Source organism: Salvelinus alpinus, chromosome 31, assembly GCF_045679555.1.
Source record: "Salvelinus alpinus chromosome 31, SLU_Salpinus.1, whole genome shotgun sequence".
In the NCBI taxonomy this organism is placed as follows: domain Eukaryota; kingdom Metazoa; phylum Chordata; class Actinopteri; order Salmoniformes; family Salmonidae; genus Salvelinus; species Salvelinus alpinus.
In genome coordinates, this window is record NC_092116.1 from 38904631 (window position 1) to 38920496 (window position 15866).

At 34.0% G+C, this 15866-nt stretch overlaps 1 protein-coding gene across 2 annotated transcripts in view; it reads right to left on the reverse strand.

The window, feature by feature from the left end:
• LOC139561635 (butyrophilin subfamily 3 member A2-like) overlaps positions 1-15866 on the reverse strand; it is a 1433431-nt gene that overhangs the window by 1027864 nt on the left and 389701 nt on the right. The window lies entirely within an intron of this gene.

The following is a 15866-nucleotide window of genomic DNA, read 5'->3' on the forward strand; positions in this document are numbered from 1 at the left end:
ACATTTTATATTATTTCCCATTAGGCCACATGTTGGTAGACTACATTTTAAATTATTTCCCATTAGGCCACATGTTGGTAGGCTACATTTTATATAATTTCCCATTAGGCTACATGTTGGTAGGCTACATTTTATATTATTTCCCATTAGGCCACATGTTGGTAGGCTACATTTTATATTATTTCCCATTAGGCTACATGTTGATAGGCTACATGTTGGTAGACAACATTTTATATTATTTCTCATTAGGCTACATGTTGGTAGGCTACATGTTGGTAGGATACATTTTATATTATTTCCCATTAGGCTACAAGTTGGTAGGCTACATTTTATATTATTTCCCATTAGGCTACATGTTGGTAGGCTACATGTTGGTAGGCTACATTTGATATTATTTCTCTTTAGGCTACATGTTGGTAGGTTACATGTTGGTAGGATACATTTTATATTATTTCTCATTAGGCCACATGTTGGTAGGCTACATTTTATATTATTTCTCATTAGGCTTCATGTTGGCAGGCCACATGTTGGTAGACTACATTTTATATTATTTGTCATTAGGCTACATGTTGGTAGGCTACATGTTGGTAGGCTACATTTTATATTATTTCTCATTAGGCTACATGTTGGTAGGTTACATGTTGGTAGGATACATTTTATATTATTTCTCATTAGGCTACATGTTGGTAGACTACATGTTGGTAGGCCACATTTTATATTATTTCCCATTAGGCTACATGTTGGTAGGCTACATTTTATATTATTTCTCATTAGGCTACATGTTGGTAGGCTACATGTTGGTAGGCTACATTTTATATTATTTCTCATTAGGCTACATGTTGGTAGGCTACATGTTGGTAGGATACATTTTATATTATTTCTCATTAGGCTACATGTTGGTAGGCTACATGTTGGTAGGCTACATTTTATATTATTTCCCATTAGGCCACATGTTGGTAGGCTACATTTTATATTATCTCTCATTAGGCTACATGTTGGTAGGCTACATGTTGGTAGGCTACATTTTATATTATTTCTCATTAGGCTACATGTTGGTAGGCTATATTTTATATTATTTCTCATTAGGCTTCATGTTGGCAGGCCACATGTTGGTAGACTACATTTTATATTATTTCTCATTAGGCTACATGTTGGTAGGCTACATGTTGGTAGGCTACATTTTATATTATTTCTCATTAGGCTACATGTTGGTAGGTTACATGTTGGTAGGATACATTTTATATTATTTCTCATTAGGCTACATGTTGGTAGACTACATGTTGGTAGGCCACATTTTATATTATTTCCCATTAGGCTACATGTTGGTAGGCTACATTTTATATTATTTCCCATTAGGCTACATGTTGGTAGGCTACATTTTATATTATTTCCCATTAGGCCACATGTTGGTAGACTACATTTTATATTATTTCCCATTAGGCCACATGTTGGTAGGCTACATTTTATATAATTTCCCATTAGGCTACATGTTGGTAGGCTACATTTTATATTATTTCCCATTAGGCCACATGTTGGTAGGCTACATTTTATATTATTTCCCATTAGGCTACATGTTGATAGGCTACATGTTGGTAGACAACATTTTATATTATTTCTCATTAGGCTACATGTTGGTAGGCTACATGTTGGTAGGATACATTTTATATTATTTCCCATTAGGCTACAAGTTGGTAGGCTACATTTTATATTATTTCCCATTAGGCTACATGTTGGTAGGCTACATGTTGGTAGGATACATTTTATATTATTTCTCATTAGGCCACATGTTGGTAGGCTACATTTTATATTATTTCCCATTAGGCCACATGTTGGTAGTTTACATTTTATATTATTTCCCATTAGGCTACATGTTGGTAGGCTACATGTTGGTAGGATACATTTTATATTATTTCTCAATTAGGCTACATGTTGGTAGGCTACATGTTGGTAGCCTACATTTTATATTATTTCCCATTAGGCCACATGTTGGTAGGCTACATTTTATATTATTTCTCATTAGGCTACATGTTGGTAGGCTACATGTTGGTAGGCTACATTTTATATTATTTCCCATTAGGCCACATGTTGGTAGGCTACATTTTATATTATTTCTCATTAGGCTACATGTTGGTAGGCTACATGCTGGTAGGATACATTTTATATTATTTCCCATTAGGCTACATGTTGGTAGGCTACATGTTGGTAGGCTACATTTTATATTATTTCCCATTAGGCCACATGTTGGTAGGCTACATTTTATATTATTTCCCATTAGGCTACATGTTGGTAGGCTACATTTTATATTATTTCCCATTAGGCCACATGTTGGTAGACTACATTTTATATTATTTCCCATTAGGCCACATGTTGGTAGGCTACATTTTATATTATTTCCCATTAGGCCACATGTTGGTAGACTACATTTTATATTATTTCCCATTAGGCCACATGTTGGTAGGCTACATGTTGGTAGGCTACATTTTATATTATTTCCCATTAGGCAACATGTTGGTAGACTACATTTTATATTATTTCCCATTAGGCCACATGTTGGTAGGCTACATTTTATATTATTTCCCATTAGGCTACATGTTGGTAGGCTACATTTTATATTATTTCCCATTAGGCCACATGTTGGTAGGCTACATTTTATATTATTTCCCATTAGGCTACATGTTGGTAGGCTACATGTTGGTAGACTACATTTTATATTATTTCTCATTAGGCTACATGTTGGTAGGCTACATGTTGGTAGGATACATTTTATATTATTTCCCATTAGGATACATGTTGGTAGGCTACATTTTATATTATTTCCCATTAGGCTACATGTTGGTAGACTACATGTTGGTAGGCTACATTTTATATTATTTCTCATTAGGCTACATGTAGGTAGGCTACATGTTGGTAGGATACATTTTATATTATTTCTCATTAGGCTACATGTTGGTAGGCTACATGTTGGTAGGCTACATTTTATATTATTTCCCATTAGGCCACATGTTGGTAGGCTACATTTTATATTATTTCTCATTAGGCTACATGTTGGTAGGCTACATGTTGGTAGGATACATTTTACATTATTTCCCATTAGGATACATGTTGGTAGGCTACATTTTATATTATTTCCCATTAGGCTACATGTTGGTAGACTATATGTTGGTAGGCTACATTTTATATTATTTCTCATTAGGCTACATGTTGGTAGGCTACATGTTGGTAGGATACATTTTATATTATTTCTCATTAGGCTACATGTTGGTAGGCTACATGTTGGTAGGCTACATTTTATATTATTTCCCATTAGGCCACATGTTGGTAGGCTACATTTTATATTATCTCTCATTAGGCTACATGTTGGTAGGCTACATGTTGGTAGGCTACATTTTATATTATTTCTCATTAGGCTACATGTTGGTAGGCTACATTTTATATTATTTCTCATTAGGCTTCATGTTGGCAGGCTACATGTTGGTAGGCTACATTTGATATTATTTCCCATTAGGCCACATGTTGGTAGGCTACATGTTGGTAGGTTACATTTAATATTATTTCCCATTAGGCCACATGTTGGTAGACTACATTTTATATTATTTCTCATTAGGCTACATGTTGGTAGGGTACATTTTATATTATTTCTCATTAGGCTACATGTTGGTAGGTTACATGTTGGTAGGATACATTTTATATTATTTCTCATTAGGCTACATGTTGGTAGAATACATTTTACATTATTTCCCATTAGGCCACATGTTGGTAGACTACATTTTATATTATTTCCCATTAGGCCACATGTTGGTAGTTTACATTTTATATTATTTCCCATTAGGCTACATGTTGGTAGGCTACATGTTGGTAGGCTACATTTTATATTATTTCCCATTAGGATACATGTTGGTAGGCTACATTTTATATTATTTCCCATTAGGCTACATGTTGGTAGACTATATGTTGGTAGGCTACATTTTATATTATTTCTCATTAGGCTACATGTTGGTAGGTTACATGTTGGTAGGATACATTTTATATTATTTCTCATTAGGCTACATGTTGGTAGAATACATTTTACATTATTTCCCATTAGGCCACATGTTGGTAGACTACATTTTATATTATTTCCCATTAGGCCACATGTTGGTAGTTTACATTTTATATTATTTCCCATTAGGCTACATGTTGGTAGGCTACATGTTGGTAGGCTACATTTTATATTATTTCCCATTAGGATACATGTTGGTAGGCTACATTTTATATTATTTCCCATTAGGCTACATGTTGGTAGACTATATGTTGGTAGGCTACATTTTATATTATTTCTCATTAGGCTACATGTTGGTAGGCTACATGTTGGTAGGATACATTTTATATTATTTCTCATTAGGCTACATGTTGGTAGGCTACATGTTGGTAGGATACATTTTATATTATTTCCCATTAGGATACATGTTGGTAGGCTACATTTTATATTATTTCCCATTAGGCTACATGTTGGTAGACTACATGTTGGTAGGGTACATTTTATATTATTTCTCATTAGGCTACATGTTGGTAGGTTACATGTTGGTAGGATACATTTTATATTATTTCTCATTAGGCTACATGTTGGTAGAATACATTTTACATTATTTCCCATTAGGCCACATGTTGGTAGACTACATTTTATATTATTTCCCATTAGGCCACATGTTGGTAGTTTACATTTTATATTATTTCCCATTAGGCTACATGTTGGTAGGCTACATGTTGGTAGGCTACATTTTATATTATTTCCCATTAGGATACATGTTGGTAGGCTACATTTTATATTATTTCCCATTAGGCTACATGTTGGTAGACTATATGTTGGTAGGCTACATTTTATATTATTTCTCATTAGGCTACATGTTGGTAGGCTACATGTTGGTAGGATACATTTTATATTATTTCTCATTAGGCTACATGTTGGTAGGCTACATGTTGGTAGGCTACATTTTATATTATTTCCCATTAGGCCACATGTTGGTAGGCTACATTTTATATTATCTCTCATTAGGCTACATGTTGGTAGGCTACATGTTGGTAGGCTACATTTTATATTATTTCTCATTAGGCTACATGTTGGTAGGCTACATTTTATATTATTTCTCATTAGGCTTCATGTTGGCAGGCTACATGTTGGTAGGCTACATTTGATATTATTTCCCATTAGGCCACATGTTGGTAGGCTACATGTTGGTAGGTTACATTTAATATTATTTCCCATTAGGCCACATGTTGGTAGACTACATTTTATATTATTTCTCATTAGGCTACATGTTGGTAGGGTACATTTTATATTATTTCTCATTAGGCTACATGTTGGTAGGTTACATGTTGGTAGGATACATTTTATATTATTTCTCATTAGGCTACATGTTGGTAGAATACATTTTACATTATTTCCCATTAGGCCACATGTTGGTAGACTACATTTTATATTATTTCCCATTAGGCCACATGTTGGTAGTTTACATTTTATATTATTTCCCATTAGGCTACATGTTGGTAGGCTACATGTTGGTAGGCTACATTTTATATTATTTCCCATTAGGATACATGTTGGTAGGCTACATTTTATATTATTTCCCATTAGGCTACATGTTGGTAGACTACATGTTGGTAGGCTACATTTTATATTATTTCTCATTAGGCTACATTTTGGTAGGCTACATGTTGGTAGGATACATTTTATATTATTTCTCATTAGGCTACATGTTGGTAGGCTACATGTTGGTAGGCTACATTTTAAATTATTTCCCATTAGACCACATGTTGGTAGGCTACATTTTATATTATTTCTCATTAGGCTACATGTTGGTAGGCTACATGTTGGTAGGATACATTTTATATTATTTCCCATTAGGATACATGTTGGTAGGCTACATATTATATTATTTCTCATTAGGCTACATGTTGGTAGACTATATGTTGGTAGGCTACATTTTATATTATTTCTCATTAGGCTACATGTTGGTAGGCTACATGTTGGTAGGATACATTTTATATTATTTCTCATTAGGCTACATGTTGGTAGGCTACATGTTGGTAGGCTACATTTTATATTATTTCCCATTAGGCCACATGTTGGTAGGCTACATTTTATATTATCTCTCATTAGGCTACATGTTGGTAGGCTACATGTTGGTAGGCTACATTTTATATTATTTCTCATTAGGCTACATGTTGGTAGGCTACATTTTATATTATTTCTCATTAGGCTTCATGTTGGCAGGCTACATGTTGGTAGGCTACATTTGATATTATTTCCCATTAGGCCACATGTTGGTAGGCTACATGTTGGTAGGTTACATTTAATATTATTTCCCATTAGGCCACATGTTGGTAGACTACATTTTATATTATTTCCCATTAGGCCACATGTTGGTAGTTTACATTTTATATTATTTCCCATTAGGCTACATGTTGGTAGGCTACATGTTGGTAGGCTACATTTTATATTATTTCTCATTAGGCTACATGTTGGTAGGATACATTTTATATTATTTCCCATTAGGCCACATGTTGGTAGGTTACATGTTGGTAGGCTACATTTTATATTATTTCCCATTAGGCTATATGTTGGTAGAATACATTTTACATTATTTCCCATTAGGCCACATGTTGGTAGGCTACATTTTATATTATTCCCCATTAGGCCACATGTTGGTAGTTTACATTTTATATTATTTCCCATTAGGCTACATGTTGGTAGGCTACATGTTGGTAGGCTACATTTTATATTATTTCTCATTAGGCTACATGTTGGTAGGCTACATGTTGGTAGGATACATTTTATATTATTTCTCAATTAGGCTACATGTTGGTAGGCTACATGTTGGTAGGCTACATTTTATATTATTTCCCATTAGGCCACATGTTGGTAGGCTACATTTTATATTATCTCTCATTAGGCTACATGTTGGTAGGCTACATTTTATATTATTTCTCATTAGGCTACATGTTGGTAGGCTACATGCTGGTAGGATACATTTTATATTATTTCCCATTAGGCTACATGTTGGTAGGCTACATGTTGGTAGGCTACATTTTATATTATTTCCCATTAGGCAACATGTTGGTAGACTACATTTTATATTATTTCCCATTAGGCCACATGTTGGTAGGCTACATTTTATATTATTTCCCATTAGGCTACATGTTGGTAGGCTACATTTTATATTATTTCCCATTAGGCCACATGTTGGTAGGCTACATTTTATATTATTTCCCATTAGGCTACATGTTGGTAGGCTACATGTTGGTAGACTACATTTTATATTATTTCTCATTAGGCTACATGTTGGTAGGCTACATGTTGGTAGGATACATATTATATTATTTCCCATTAGGATACATGTTGGTAGGCTACATGTTGGTAGGCTACATTTTATATTATTTCCCATTAGGCCACATGTTGGTAGGCTACATTTTATATTATTTCTCATTAGGCTACATGTTGGTAGGCTACATGTTGGTAGGATACATTTTATATAATTTCCCATTAGGATACATGTTGGTAGGCTACATTTTATATTATTTCCCATTAGGCTACATGTTGGTAGACTATATGTTGGTAGGCTACATTTTATATTATTTCTCATTAGGCTACATGTTGGTAGGCTACATGTTGGTAGGATACATTTTATATTATTTCTCATTAGGCTACATGTTGGTCGGCTACATGTTGGTAGGCTACATTTTATATTATTTCCCATTAGGCCACATGTTGGTAGGCTACATTTTATATTATCTCTCATTAGGCTACATGTTGGTAGGCTACATGTTGGTAGGCTACATTTTATATTATTTCTCATTAGGCTACATGTTGGTAGGCTACATTTTATATTATTTCTCATTAGGCTTCATGTTGGCAGGCTACATGTTGGTAGGCTACATTTGATATTATTTCCCATTAGGCCACATGTTGGTAGGCTACATGTTGGTAGGTTACATTTAATATTATTTCCCATTAGGCCACATGTTGGTAGACTACATTTTATATTATTTCTCATTAGGCTACATGTTGGTAGGGTACATTTTATATTATTTCTCATTAGGCTACATGTTGGTAGGTTACATGTTGGTAGGATACATTTTATATTATTTCTCATTAGGCTACATGTTGGTAGAATACATTTTACATTATTTCCCATTAGGCCACATGTTGGTAGACTACATTTTATATTATTTCCCATTAGGCCACATGTTGGTAGTTTACATTTTATATTATTTCCCATTAGGCTACATGTTGGTAGGCTACATGTTGGTAGACTACATTTTATATTATTTCTCATTAGGCTACATGTTGGTAGGCTACATGTTGGTAGGATACATTTTATATTATTTCCCATTAGGATACATGTTGGTAGGCTACATTTTATATTATTTCCCATTAGGCTACATGTTGGTAGACTACATGTTGGTAGGCTACATTTTATATTATTTCCCATTAGGCTACATGTTGGTAGACTACATGTTGGTAGGCTACATTTTATATTATTTCTCATTAGGCTACATTTTGGTAGGCTACATGTTGGTAGGATACATTTTATATTATTTCTCATTAGGCTACATGTTGGTAGGCTACATGTTGGTAGGCTACATTTTATATTATTTCCCATTAGGCCACATGTTGGTAGGCTACATTTTATATTATTTCTCATTAGGCTACATGTTGGTAGGCTACATGTTGGTAGGATACATTTTACATTATTTCCCATTAGGATACATGTTGGTAGGCTACATTTTATATTATTTCCCATTAGGCTACATGTTGGTAGACTATATGTTGGTAGGCTACATTTTATATTATTTCTCATTAGGCTACATGTTGGTAGGCTACATGTTGGTAGGATACATTTTATATTATTTCTCATTAGGCTACATGTTGGTAGGCTACATGTTGGTAGGCTACATTTTATATTATTTCCCATTAGGCCACATGTTGGTAGGCTACATTTTATATTATCTCTCATTAGGCTACATGTTGGTAGGCTACATGTTGGTAGGCTACATGTTATATTATTTCTCATTAGGCTACATGTTGGTAGGCTACATTTTATATTATTTCTCATTAGGCTTCATGTTGGCAGGCTACATGTTGGTAGGCTACATTTGATATTATTTCCCATTAGGCCACATGTTGGTAGGCTACATGTTGGTAGGTTACATTTAATATTATTTCCCATTAGGCCACATGTTGGTAGACTACATTTTATATTATTTCTCATTAGGCTACATGTTGGTAGGGTACATTTTATATTATTTCTCATTAGGCTACATGTTGGTAGGTTACATGTTGGTAGGCTACATTTTATATTATTTCTCATTAGGCTACATGTTGGTAGAATACATTTTACATTATTTCCCATTAGGCCACATGTTGGTAGACTACATTTTATATTATTTCCCATTAGGCCACATGTTGGTAGTTTACATTTTATATTATTTCCCATTAGGCTACATGTTGGTAGGCTACATGTTGGTAGGCTACATTTTATATTATTTCCCATTAGGATACATGTTGGTAGGCTACATTTTATATTATTTCCCATTAGGCTACATGTTGGTAGACTATATGTTGGTAGGCTACATTTTATATTATTTCTCATTAGGCTACATGTTGGTAGGCTACATGTTGGTAGGATACATTTTATATTATTTCTCATTAGGCTACATGTTGGTAGGCTACATGTTGGTAGGCTACATTTTATATTATTTCCCATTAGGCCACATGTTGGTAGGCTACATTTTATATTATCTCTCATTAGGCTACATGTTGGTAGGCTACATGTTGGTAGGCTACATTTTATATTATTTCTCATTAGGCTACATGTTGGTAGGCTACATTTTATATTATTTCTCATTAGGCTTCATGTTGGCAGGCTACATGTTGGTAGGCTACATTTGATATTATTTCCCATTAGGCCACATGTTGGTAGGCTACATGTTGGTAGGTTACATTTAATATTATTTCCCATTAGGCCACATGTTGGTAGACTACATTTTATATTATTTCTCATTAGGCTACATGTTGGTAGGGTACATTTTATATTATTTCTCATTAGGCTACATGTTGGTAGGTTACATGTTGGTAGGATACATTTTATATTATTTCTCATTAGGCTACATGTTGGTAGAATACATTTTACATTATTTCCCATTAGGCCACATGTTGGTAGGTTACATGTTGGTAGGCTACATTTTATATTATTTCCCATTAGGCTATATGTTGGTAGAATACATTTTACATTATTTCCCATTAGGCCACATGTTGGTAGGCTACATTTTATATTATTCCCCATTAGGCCACATGTTGGTAGTTTACATTTTATATTATTTCCCATTAGGCTACATGTTGGTAGGCTACATGTTGGTAGGCTACATTTTATATTATTTCTCATTAGGCTACATGTTGGTAGGCTACATGTTGGTAGGATACATTTTATATTATTTCTCAATTAGGCTACATGTTGGTAGGCTACATGTTGGTAGGCTACATTTTATATTATTTCCCATTAGGCCACATGTTGGTAGGCTACATTTTATATTATCTCTCATTAGGCTACATGTTGGTAGGCTACATTTTATATTATTTCTCATTAGGCTACATGTTGGTAGGCTACATGCTGGTAGGATACATTTTATATTATTTCCCATTAGGCTACATGTTGGTAGGCTACATGTTGGTAGGCTACATTTTATATTATTTCCCATTAGGCAACATGTTGGTAGACTACATTTTATATTATTTCCCATTAGGCCACATGTTGGTAGGCTACATTTTATATTATTTCCCATTAGGCTACATGTTGGTAGGCTACATTTTATATTATTTCCCATTAGGCCACATGTTGGTAGGCTACATTTTATATTATTTCCCATTAGGCTACATGTTGGTAGGCTACATGTTGGTAGACTACATTTTATATTATTTCTCATTAGGCTACATGTTGGTAGGCTACATGTTGGTAGGATACATATTATATTATTTCCCATTAGGATACATGTTGGTAGGCTACATGTTGGTAGGCTACATTTTATATTATTTCCCATTAGGCCACATGTTGGTAGGCTACATTTTATATTATTTCTCATTAGGCTACATGTTGGTAGGCTACATGTTGGTAGGATACATTTTATATTATTTCCCATTAGGATACATGTTGGTAGGCTACATTTTATATTATTTCCCATTAGGCTACATGTTGGTAGACTATATGTTGGTAGGCTACATTTTATATTATTTCTCATTAGGTTACATGTTGGTAGGCTACATGTTGGTAGGATACATTTTATATTATTTCTCATTAGGCTACATGTTGGTAGGCTACATGTTGGTAGGCTACATTTTATATTATTTCCCATTAGGCCACATGTTGGTAGGCTACATTTTATATTATCTCTCATTAGGCTACATGTTGGTAGGCTACATGTTGGTAGGCTACATTTTATATTATTTCTCATTAGGCTACATGTTGGTAGGCTACATTTTATATTATTTCTCATTAGGCTTCATGTTGGCAGGCTACATGTTGGTAGGCTACATTTGATATTATTTCCCATTAGGCCACATGTTGGTAGGCTACATGTTGGTAGGTTACATTTAATATTATTTCCCATTAGGCCACATGTTGGTAGACTACATTTTATATTATTTCTCATTAGGCTACATGTTGGTAGGGTACATTTTATATTATTTCTCATTAGGCTACATGTTGGTAGGTTACATGTTGGTAGGATACATTTTATATTATTTCTCATTAGGCTACATGTTGGTAGAATACATTTTACATTATTTCCCATTAGGCCACATGTTGGTAGACTACATTTTATATTATTTCCCATTAGGCCACATGTTGGTAGTTTACATTTTATATTATTTCCCATTAGGCTACATGTTGGTAGGCTACATGTTGGTAGACTACATTTTATATTATTTCTCATTAGGCTACATGTTGGTAGGCTACATGTTGGTAGGATACATTTTATATTATTTCCCATTAGGATACATGTTGGTAGGCTACATTTTATATTATTTCCCATTAGGCTACATGTTGGTAGACTACATGTTGGTAGGCTACATTTTATATTATTTCTCATTAGGCTACATTTTGGTAGGCTACATGTTGGTAGGATACATTTTATATTATTTCTCATTAGGCTACATGTTGGTAGGCTACATGTTGGTAGGCTACATTTTATATTATTTCCCATTAGGCCACATGTTGGTAGGCTACATTTTATATTATTTCTCATTAGGCTACATGTTGGTAGGCTACATGTTGGTAGGATACATTTTACATTATTTCCCATTAGGATACATGTTGGTAGGCTACATTTTATATTATTTCCCATTAGGCTACATGTTGGTAGACTATATGTTGGTAGGCTACATTTTATATTATTTCTCATTAGGCTACATGTTGGTAGGCTACATGTTGGTAGGATACATTTTATATTATTTCTCATTAGGCTACATGTTGGTAGGCTACATGTTGGTAGGCTACATTTTATATTATTTCCCATTAGGCCACATGTTGGTAGGCTACATTTTATATTATCTCTCATTAGGCTACATGTTGGTAGGCTACATGTTGGTAGGCTACATTTTATATTATTTCTCATTAGGCTACATGTTGGTAGGCTACATTTTATATTATTTCTCATTAGGCTTCATGTTGGCAGGCTACATGTTGGTAGGCTACATTTGATATTATTTCCCATTAGGCCACATGTTGGTAGGCTACATGTTGGTAGGTTACATTTAATATTATTTCCCATTAGGCCACATGTTGGTAGACTACATTTTATATTATTTCTCATTAGGCTACATGTTGGTAGGGTACATTTTATATTATTTCTCATTAGGCTACATGTTGGTAGGTTACATGTTGGTAGGATACATTTTATATTATTTCTCATTAGGCTACATGTTGGTAGAATACATTTTACATTATTTCCCATTAGGCCACATGTTGGTAGACTACATTTTATATTATTTCCCATTAGGCCACATGTTGGTAGTTTACATTTTATATTATTTCCCATTAGGCTACATGTTGGTAGGCTACATGTTGGTAGGCTACATTTTATATTATTTCCCATTAGGATACATGTTGGTAGGCTACATTTTATATTATTTCCCATTAGGCTACATGTTGGTAGACTACATGTTGGTAGGCTACATTTTATATTACTTCTCATTAGGCTACATTTTGGTAGGCTACATGTTGGTAGGATACATTTTATATTATTTCTCATTAGGCTACATGTTGGTAGGCTACATGTTGGTAGGCTACATTTTAAATTATTTCCCATTAGACCACATGTTGGTAGGCTACATTTTATATTATTTCTCATTAGGCTACATGTTGGTAGGCTACATGTTGGTAGGATACATTTTATATTATTTCCCATTAGGATACATGTTGGTAGGCTACATTTTATATTATTTCCCATTAGTCTACATGTTGGTAGACTATATGTTGGTAGGCTACATTTTATATTATTTCTCATTAGGCTACATGTTGGTAGGCTACATGTTGGTAGGATACATTTTATATTATTTCTCATTAGGCTACATGTTGGTAGGCTACATGTTGGTAGGCTACATTTTATATTATTTCCCATTAGGCCACATGTTGGTAGGCTACATTTTATATTATCTTCATTAGGCTACATGTTGGTAGGCTACATGTTGGTAGGCTACATTTTATATTATTTCTCATTAGGCTACAGTGTAGGCTACATTTTATATTATTTCTCATTAGGCTTCATGTTGCAGGCTACATGTTGGTAGGCTACATTTGATATTATTTCCCATTAGGCCACATGTTGGTAGGCTACATGTTGGTAGGTTACATTTAATATTATTTCCCATTAGGCCACATGTTGGTAGACTACATTTTATATTATTTCCCATTAGGCCACATGTTGGTAGTTTACATTTTATATTATTTCCCATTAGGCTACATGTTGGTAGGCTACATGTTGGTAGGCTACATTTTATATTATTTCTCATTAGGCTACATGTTGGTAGGATACATTTTATATTATTTCCCATTAGGCCACATGTTGGTAGGTTACATGTTGGTAGGCTACATTTTATATTATTTCCCATTAGGCTATATGTTGGTAGAATACATTTTACATTATTTCCCATTAGGCCACATGTTGGTAGGCTACATTTTATATTATTCCCCATTAGGCCACATGTTGGTAGTTTACATTTTATATTATTTCCCATTAGGCTACATGTTGGTAGGCTACATGTTGGTAGGCTACATTTTATATTATTTCTCATTAGGCTACATGTTGGTAGGCTACATGTTGGTAGGATACATTTTATATTATTTCTCAATTAGGCTACATGTTGGTAGGCTACATGTTGGTAGGCTACATTTTATATTATTTCCCATTAGGCCACATGTTGGTAGGCTACATTTTATATTATCTCTCATTAGGCTACATGTTGGTAGGCTACATTTTATATTATTTCTCATTAGGCTACATGTTGGTAGGCTACATGCTGGTAGGATACATTTTATATTATTTCCCATTAGGCTACATGTTGGTAGGCTACATGTTGGTAGGCTACATTTTATATTATTTCCCATTAGGCAACATGTTGGTAGACTACATTTTATATTATTTCCCATTAGGCCACATGTTGGTAGGCTACATTTTATATTATTTCCCATTAGGCTACATGTTGGTAGGCTACATTTTATATTATTTCCCATTAGGCCACATGTTGGTAGGCTACATTTTATATTATTTCCCATTAGGCTACATGTTGGTAGGCTACATGTTGGTAGACTACATTTTATATTATTTCTCATTAGGCTACATGTTGGTAGTCTACATGTTGGTAGGATACATATTATATTTTTCTATTAGGATACATGTTGGTAGGCTACATGTTGGTAGGCTACATTTTATATTATTTCCCATTAGGCCACATGTTGGTAGGCTACATTTTATATTATTTCTCATTAGGCTACATGTTGGTAGGCTACATGTTGGTAGGATACATTTTATATTATTTCCCATTAGGATACATGTTGGTAGGCTACATTTTATATTATTTCCCATTAGGCTACATGTTGGTAGACTATATGTTGGTAGGCTACATTTTATATTATTTCTCATTAGGCTACATGTTGGTAGGCTACATGTTGGTAGGATACATTTTATATTATTTCTCATTAGGCTACATGTTGGTAGGCTACATGTTGGTAGGCTACATTTTATATTATTTCCCATTAGGCCACATGTTGGTAGGCTACATTTTATATTATCTCTCATTAGGCTACATGTTGGTAGGCTACATGTTGGTAGGCTACATTTTATATTATTTCTCATTAGGCTACATGTTGGTAGGCTACATTTTATATTATTTCTCATTAGGCTTCATGTTGGCAGGCTACATGTTGGTAGGCTACATTTGATATTATTTCCCATTAGGCCACATGTTGGTAGGCTACATGTTGGTAGGTTACATTTAATATTATTTCCCATTAGGCCACATGTTGGTAGACTACATTTTATATTATTTCTCATTAGGCTACATGTTGGTAGGGTACATTTTATATTATTTCTCATTAGGCTACATGTTGGTAGGTTACATGTTGGTAGGATACATTTTATATTATTTCTCATTAGGCTACATGTTGGTAGAATACATTTTACATTATTTCCCATTAGGCCACATGTTGGTAGACTACATTTTATATTATTTCCCATTAGGCCACATGTTGGTAGTTTACATTTTATATTATTTCCCATTAGGCTACATGTTGGTAGGCTACATGTTGGTAGGCTACATTTTATATTATTTCTCATTA